General features: G+C 49.5%; 1 long non-coding RNA gene across 1 annotated transcript; it reads right to left on the bottom strand.

Annotated features, from left to right (window-relative positions):
* Positions 1 to 268: 268 nt before the first annotated feature.
* LOC135979499 (uncharacterized) lies at positions 269 to 8,509 on the bottom strand. Its single transcript, XR_010596795.1, has 2 exons — positions 6,472 to 8,509; positions 269 to 2,175 (listed from the first exon to the last, which is right to left on the bottom strand). It is a non-coding gene; the product is annotated as an uncharacterized LOC135979499 (long non-coding RNA).
* Between the last annotated feature and the right edge of the window lie 6 nt (positions 8,510 to 8,515).

Below are 8,515 nucleotides of genomic sequence, written 5' to 3'. Positions count from 1 at the left end.
CCATGAGATCCAGGAAGCTGTAACTGGCTCCTGGATAGCTCCTCCCCGCTGTCCTGCACTGAGTGGCTCTCTATATGGAACAGAATCAGGGTCTTACAGACAAAACATCCTCAAATCCAGAAGAGCTTTGTTCAACCCAACAGACTATGCCTCATCCCAGGCATAGCAAACCCATTGGCAGAGATGAAACAGGAAAGAGTGAATCCAGAAACACCAGCCAGGGCCCAGTGGTCCTGAAAAGGTCAGAGAGAAGACAGCAGAGGTGGAGTAATTTCCCTTTTTTTATTATACAGGATTTTATATACAAGGCCACCTTCTTCCCACATATCAGCATCATGGTCAGTTCAGAGCAAAAATTGCAGCTCATCTCTCAAAGCCTAGACAACAATGCTACAACGGCTCGGCACAGCACAATGGACAAACAAATGGTACTGGAACTGAAACATGGAAGGAAGAGGAGAAGGAAAAGAAAAGAATGTTCATCCCTTTTAGTCCTCATGATTATTTCCAACGAAGAAATGCAAGTAAAACGTTGTGCTTCAAAAGCCATGCTTATGAGTAGGCCAGGCTCTTTCGGAGAGGGAAGCATGGCCCCATGGCTTGCTTTCCACTCTGTCTCCCTCCTAAAGACTCTGTGAGAGGCCTGGGTTTGAGTGCTGGAGCAGAAACCAGGAGGACGCTGGGAAACTGTTCGAGCAGCTCTCTGTGGTTCTGCTTTGTTTCATCCTGTTTCTTGGAGTTTGGTCAAGGAGAAGACTTGGGCGGCACTCGGGGGGGGTGAGGGGGGCCTCCAGTTGGTGTGGCAGTGTGGACTGAGTCTCAACCCCATCAAGCTCTGAAGCCAGAGACTAAGAATAGGCCCAATAAAGTGGGAATCTGTGACCATGCAACAGATGGAAAAGTGGGGGGGTCCTTTTACGGACTTTCCTTTGAAGAAACCACCCATGTCTGCTGCTGACATTTGCCTTCTGGGCTGTGAGTGGGCTAAGGCAGTGTGAATTTGGGGTGGGGAGGAAAGCGGATGCTCTAATTCCCTCGGGCCCAGCATGCCGGACACTAACCCTCACAAGTCTTTTACGCTCAGGCGAGTTACTGCATCCCCCAGCCCCATTGCAATACACAGCGATGTGGAGAGCAGCCTGTGGGGTCTGGTGCAGGGACCAGCTCATCCCGCCCGCACCACCTCCTAGCCAGACCTTGAAGGCCCAAAAGGGGGCTGGCGCGAGGGATTGTGTGTGACCATGCTGCTATTGGGGATTGAGTTGCCTGCCGAACCATGCTCGGGTGCTGGGCCGGAGGGGAAGAGGTGGCATCGCACCCCTTAGTCTGAACTGTTTGATTGTCCAATAAAAGGGTCTCACGCTAGCCACCTGGGTCCACTTTCACCCACACCCCCTTACTCCATAGCGACTGTTTGCCTGTTTACCCTTTAGTTACGCGTTGTCAGTCGGATGGCTAAGAAACCAGACCTCTGAAGACTAAAGGTGCTTTGTTTCCGCTGCTCTGGCTCACTTATTCTCCTGTCGATGGCTTCCTTCTCTCTCTTTGTGCTGACATGCTGGACCAAGGAGCCCAGCGCGCAACAAGGGGCATGCTACCAATTCCCTTACACTCGGAGGTGACCGTGCATCCAAGGTGGCTCATGGGATGAAAAGGACTCAGAACGAGGTGATCAGTTCGGGGAGGAAAGGTGCCCCTCTGCCCCATTCATGAACATGATCATATGTGTGAAACTACAAATTGTCCAGACCAACATACTCATTTCCCCAATTAACAAACACGCCGGCCCCTTCTACCTCAGGAACTAAATTCTTTATTGGATTATGACTAGCTATCTCTCCCCGCCCCTAAGGACAGCTCTACAACGTCCCCGATTCATTTTATAATACAACCTCCATCCCAGAGTGTGGTCAGTGACGGTCATGGAGCATGTGTTTGTCCGCTGCCTAGGCCGGCAGCAGGGCTCTGAGGAGCAGGGATCCACTTGGATGACTGGTTTTCTTTGTTTTTGCTTTACAGATGGGTTGAAGATGTCGGTCCATGTTTCTCCTTTGGAATGCCAGGCAGAGATGACAGCAGCCCTGCATTTTATGCTTGTCCGGCTCAGCATGCCAGTCCAGGATATAACCTCGTGCTCTCCTCACACTGGTGTTCATCGCTGTTCCGAACGTGCTACTAGGAGAGAGGAGAGAGAAAAACAGGAGCGTCACTCTCCTTGTGATTTAGGAGATGCATTTAGGGGTCAATCCAGAGCCCAGCTGAGCAGCCAGGCTTGGTGCTGGGAAAATGCACAGGGTTTGTGGGGAGATGCATCTTCCAAAGCAGCTAAGATACATAAGGGGGAAACGTTTCCCCTGAATCCAGCATGCAACCCTTGGAGACTTGAGAGTTGCACTAGCTATACCTGGTTACTGTAGGCTGGCATCCTCCACATCTGTGGAATGGCTGTTCTCCTGGCGGGAGGGAAAAGGCAACGAGAAACAGAAACAGGAAATCAATATTAGCCCCTCCTCCTGGGCTGTTCCAGCACAGGGAGTTCAATGATTAGCTCAGACCATGGTGGAAGAGATGGAGAGTAGGGAAGGTGTCAAATCATCCAGGAACATGGATGGAATATATAATGTCGCTGGGGAGCAGCAACAGATGGGGTCCCTAGCATGGATATTCACACACCGCATCGAAAGCATGCAGGGAACATAACAAAAGGCCAAATCCTACAAGTGGTTGCTTGTTGTTTATGGCCTCTCAGTCTCTCCTGTTGAAGCTGTTGCATTCTGGGTAAATAATTAGAGTCCTTGGAGCAGGGGGACTGGATCCTGGGGCTCCACCACCTCGGGTAGGGCTCTAACCACAGATCTCGCTCTCGGCGTGGTGGGAGCTTTTGAGGGCGACGCTGTGTTTGTTAGGTGCTGTGCACACTAACTTGGCTTCTGTTAGTCTGTGTTTGTTTCTGTTTTGTTATTTGCAGTTTCATTGTTTTAGGGGTGTTGGGTTCCCCCCCTTCTCCTTGGGCATGTTGGGGGGTTCAGATCAGGTTCAGGGGATCGGCTTCAGATGGGTTTACTGCTTCTCCTATATGTTATGTATGTGGCTAGTATCGTCCGTTTTATGCGTCAGCTTTATATGCATGAGCTTTTGCTCAGTGAACTCCTCGCCTGAGGAGATGGATGGTCACGAGAGATGTACCCTCACCTTAGGAGACCTGCAGGGGCAACTCCTGCATTGAACATCTTGGGAAGTCTGCAGCAGCGGAGCTCCCCTCCTACACAGCTTCTGTGTGCAATACAGCTGTGCAATACAGGCCTGATCCGAAGCCCATTAAAGGCAATGGAAGGGATCCCATCAGTTTCCATGGGCTTTGGATGAGGCCCTATGAAGACGCTCCTCAAAAGATGTGTAGAAGGACAGCTCTTTCAGCTAAAGCTTATTTGTATCTGCAGAGGCATAAGCTGACTAGCTCATAGACTCAGATTTTAAGACCATAGCAGATCGTGATGATCATCTACTCTGACTCCTTGCATAACAAAGGCCATAGAACTTCACCCCACATTCTCTATGTAAATGACATATGCAAAAGAGGCTACATGTAAAGTGTGTCAAATAAAGAAGAGGCTTATTGTGGTAGAGAACAGAGGCTCCAGTCAGGATCAAGGCCTCATTGTGCAAGGTGCTGTACATGCACAGGAAGATCCAGTCCCTGCACCTCACAAGCCAGGGCCGGCTCCAGGCACCAGCCGACCAAGCACGTGCTTGGGGCGGCACCTTGGGGCAGGGCGGCGCTCGATTTTTTATTTTTATTTTTATTTTTTTTTGATTCGGCGGCGTGGTGCTTGGAGGGGGGCGGGGCTTCGGGCGGCGTGGTGCTCGGAGGGGGGGCGGGGGCTTCGGGCGGTGTGGTGCTCAGAGGGGAGGCGGGGGCTTTGGGTGGCGCGGCGCTCAGAGACGGGGAGGGGCTTCGGGCGGCGTGGTGCTCGGAGGGGGGGCGGGGCTTTGGGTGGCGTGATGCTCGGGGTGGGGCGGGGGCTTCGGGCGGCATGGTGCTCGGAGGGAGGGGACAGGGGCTTCGGGCGGCATGGTGCTTGGTGGGGCGGAGCTTCGGGCAGTGTGGTGCTCGGGGGGGGCGGGGTCTTGGGGGGCGGGGGCTGGCGTGGTGCTCGGAGGGGGGGCGGGGGCTTCGGGCAGCGCGGCGCTTGGAGGGGGCAGGGCTTCGGGCGGCGCTGGGGGTCGGGGCTTCGGGTGGCGTGGTGCTGGAGGGGGCGGGGATTTCGGTGGTGCGCGCAGGAGGGGGGTATGGCAGGGCGGCACTCTTCTTTTTTGCCTGGGGTGGCAAAAAAGTTAGAGCCGGCCCTGTCACGAGCTAACAATTTAAGCTATGTGGCCCATCTGAACTAGGGTTGCAGCCATCTGGCTTTCACCCAGACAGTCCGGGTTTTGACTTCTGTGTCTGGGTGCCATTTAGGATTCCCAGGTGTCTGGTTTTTGGGGACCTGGCAACTCTAAATGGCACCCAAACCAAAAGTCAGGTTACTGCAGGGGTGGGGGAGGCGCCAGGTCATTAACCCATGCCAGACCTTGCTCAGTCAGGGCTGCAGGCAGGCTCCTTGAGAGGATACAGCAAACAACAGGGGGAGGAGGGAGAGGAGCGAGTGATGGGGGCTAGGCCTTGGGGAAAGAGGTGAACTGTCTGGGGGAGAGGTGGCGAAGGGGGTGGGGGAGGCTCAAGGGAAGAGGCAGAGCAGGGGCAGGGCCTGAGGGTCCGGTTACCAGAAATTAGAAAGGTGGCAACCCTATAAATCAGAACAGAGGGTGAATAACTTTTTTAGGTATGAGAGACTTCTGGGAAAAAATAATAAAAGGCCCCAGTCTTCAGGGACACCAACAGATGAGGGCTGTTCTGATTAAAGTGGTGTGAATACCTGGGTTTTTTTGGTTCACAGGCTGTTTAAAAAAATTTTTTTTTAATTGTTTGTTTTGGGCTGACCACAAACAATTGTTTTTTGAAAATTTTGGAAAACCAAAAAGAAAAATAATTTGTTTCAGGTCGAAGGCAACGTTATATTCAACATGAAACAGAATGCTTTTTCCAGCTTTTTAAAACTATAACCTTTTTTAAAAGGAGTCCATTTCTGAACAAAAAGTCATTTTGCACTGAAAAATTGAAACATTTTGGTTTTTTTCAGAATTTTTTTAGGCTTTTTTCAACCAAAACAGTTTGTTGAAACATGACATGAATTCATGAAATATTTCAGTTGACCTGAATCTGCATGTTCGGCAAAAAAAGTTTCAGACAAAAAATTTCACTTGGCTCTAGTTCTGATGTTTGTAAGTCAGGGGATACATGGAACGTAAGGAGCCAAAAAACCCATTGGAAGTTATTTCAGAAATGTTCAAACACTGTGACGTAGAGATCAAAATATCTTGAAAAAGGCTTTTGTGATTTGCCTTAAAGTTTGTGGGAAAATGCCACCTGGTGGTAAGATGCAGCCTGACAAGCGGCAGGGCCTTTGAGAACTTTTTCACCAAGTTAGAGGATGTGTGTATAATGAATACTGTGTGTATTCATTATCAGAGTCTTGCTTTCACCTTACTTTTGGGGAAACAACTGAGCTTTCTCTAATTATAATACGCATTGCAAAAGCTCCTGTCATGGTAGTATCTAAGCAGGATCCTGATCTCGCAAAGCACTTAAGCATGTGCTTAACTTTAAACATGTGAATAGCCCAGTTGGCTTCAATGGGAGTAGTCACAACCCCAGATCCACACAGCATAGCGTTAAACGTGTACTTCATGTTAAGCACGTGTTTCAATCCCACTGAAGTCAATGGGACTTAAGCACATGTGTAAAGTTAAGCACATGCTTAAGCGCTGCCTTTAGTTGGGATGGGCAGAAGTGCGTGCTTCAGTGCTTTCCTGAACCAGAGTGTTTTGCTGGGTTGAGGCCCAAGACCCGTGCTGAGAAACAGCTGCCATAATTCCCCAGAGGTGGCCATATTTCAGTGGTGGGTGAAGGAGCTGCTTCTACAGACTTTGCAACCTGCTTTGGGAATTGGGGCTCGGTCTGGATGAAAGACACTCTGCAAATGCAAATCGTTATGAACGCGGTGCTGTAATAACGTATCTGTGCTACTTGTTCCAACACATCTCAGAATCATTTATTACGGAGCAAAGCAATTTGTACAAACCAGGGATTAATTGTTACAAAAGCACAAATAAACATGGCCTGAATGTTCAAGGCTAGCCATTTTTCTTCAGCATCTCTGCGTACAGCAATTAATGTAACGCTTTTCCATCATGGAGGAAGGGCTGGGGTAGGGGAATACAGCTGCAAACAATCACAGCATTAAAGATAGTGATTTATTTTTAAGGAGGAAAAATGACTTTTTCCAGTGGTTTTAATAAGCACCAGTAAAATTAGAGCTAGTTGATTAATGCCCTTAGCAGGGCGGGGGCACCTCTCCCATTGCTGCTTACCAGTTCGTCTTCACAGTCATCTCGCGTGAGTCCCTCCTCTTCTCCCTCCTCCCCGTTCAGCGGCTCCTCTGTGGTGATTTCTGCCTCTGATGCTGTGTCGTCCTGGGAGATCTCGCTTTTGTTCCCATCTGCCTTCTTTCGTACCTCTGAGAGACAAGAGATGGGGCAGCAAGGTCAGGGGGATGGAAGAGAAGGAACTGTTTAGAGTTACACTCAAATAGTCCAATGGGGGTCAGATATACAGAGCCCACAAGGAGCTATTTTATAAATAATTGGTCTGCGTCTCTTCCCACACTGGAATACCTCCACTCACTCGGGTGGAGCTGGCCCACACCGGTGCGTGTGTGTGTGTGGAGAATTGGATCCAGTGACTCAGCTCTGACCTTCAGCAACCACCTCCACAAATGAGGATGGGGGTCCCATTCAATCTTCTGTGGTGATTTTGTGGGGTGGATGCCTGTGCACTGAGACCCACCCATAGCTCCTCACAACTGTCAGTCATTACACTACCAACCTGGGCTGGATTGGAACCAGCAAAATAGAGGGATAGCAGGCTCCATGTCCTATTAGCTAGTCTGTGAATCACCCAGCTCTGCAGCTGTGGATGTTTTAAGCATTATCCCCCGTTTTCCATGATTCACGGGAATCAGAGCAGGAGTCGGCTACAGTCCAGTAGCTCAAGCTGAGCTACAAAGGGCCTATTTTCCAACACCATCAACATGCTCCTGAAGTTTGTACACTTAAATTCACCCTCTGCACCACCCAAGTCCTCATACAGGATTTAGAAGTGGTGACGAGCCCATGTGCTTGACCTCTGCATAGGGTAGCATTCCATGCCTTAGTGTTTTAACTTTGAAAAATATAATACAGTAAACCAGGCGAGTAAAACAACTCTGCCTGCTACAGCCAAGCCCTATCCTAGGAGGAAATTAATACAGATTGACTAAGGCACTGCAGCCTGGGCCCTTATACTGCATGCTGACAGTCAGGGTGTTTACCAACCGGGTTGTATCATCTGTTTTAGGATTGGGAATCTTACCCCTTTGGCGAAGAAGTTGGCTGTCTCTGCTGCTAACTCTGAAGGTGAAATCGATTTGTGCCTATGGCTGGCAGCCTGCTTGCCTAAACTGGGGCCCTGACCGTGCAAAGACTCATATGCCAGCTCGACTTGACTTGTCCCTTTAAAGTCAATGGGGCTATTTGCAGTGCGTAGGGTTAACCCCCTGTGTAAATCTTTGCAGGACTGGGGCCTGAATTGTTAAAAGTAAAAGCAAGCGAGATCAGAGTGCTTAGATGCACATTGACTCTGCCTCAAGCTAAACCAGCTCAGCAGAGCCAGCTCTAGGGGCGAGCAGGGCTGTTGCACTGGGCACCAACTTCCAGGGGGCGCTGTTGTGCTGTGCCTTTTTTTTTTTTTTTTTTGCTCTGCTCTGATTGGCCAGCCTTTTTCATTGTTATTTTTCTCGGTTGATTGGCTGGCTGTGGGTTTGTTGTGTTGTTTTGTTTTGTTTTGTTTTTGTTTTCTGCTCGGCCACTTGGGGGCAGTGGCACTGAAAACATTTTTCAACCTGGCCAGCAATATGGCTCAAGTCACTCTTGAGAGTCAGGTCAAGGTTACCGGGTGCGCATACCCAAATCTTTGCCAACTAGGGTTGCCAACCCTCCAGGATTGTCCTGGAGTCTCCAGGAATTAAAGATTAATTTTTAATTAAAGATTGTCATGTGATGAAACCTCCCAGAATACATACAACCAAAATTGGCAACCCTAAATGCCAACCCAGCTGGGAGGGTTAGCAGGGACTGGAGGCATAGGATCATTTAGCAGTGAAATTTGAAAGGATGACTCAGCATTGCCAATTCTCACAATTTTATCACAAGTCTCATGATACTTGAAGCCCCAGTTTCTGGAATCATGTGACGATGAGCTAGATTGTCAAAAGTATTTAGACACCTAACAATGCAATGGCGTCTAGCAGGATTTTTAAAAGCGCCCATACTTTAAAAGGCATTTAGGCACCTCTCTGTATCTTTAGGCACCTAAACG

Source organism: Chrysemys picta, unplaced genomic scaffold (assembly GCF_011386835.1).
Source record: "Chrysemys picta bellii isolate R12L10 unplaced genomic scaffold, ASM1138683v2 scaf918, whole genome shotgun sequence".
Lineage (NCBI taxonomy): Eukaryota > Metazoa > Chordata > Testudines > Emydidae > Chrysemys > Chrysemys picta.
Note: the sequence above shows the minus strand (reverse complement) of the source record. Positions and strands in the feature narration are given on the sequence as shown.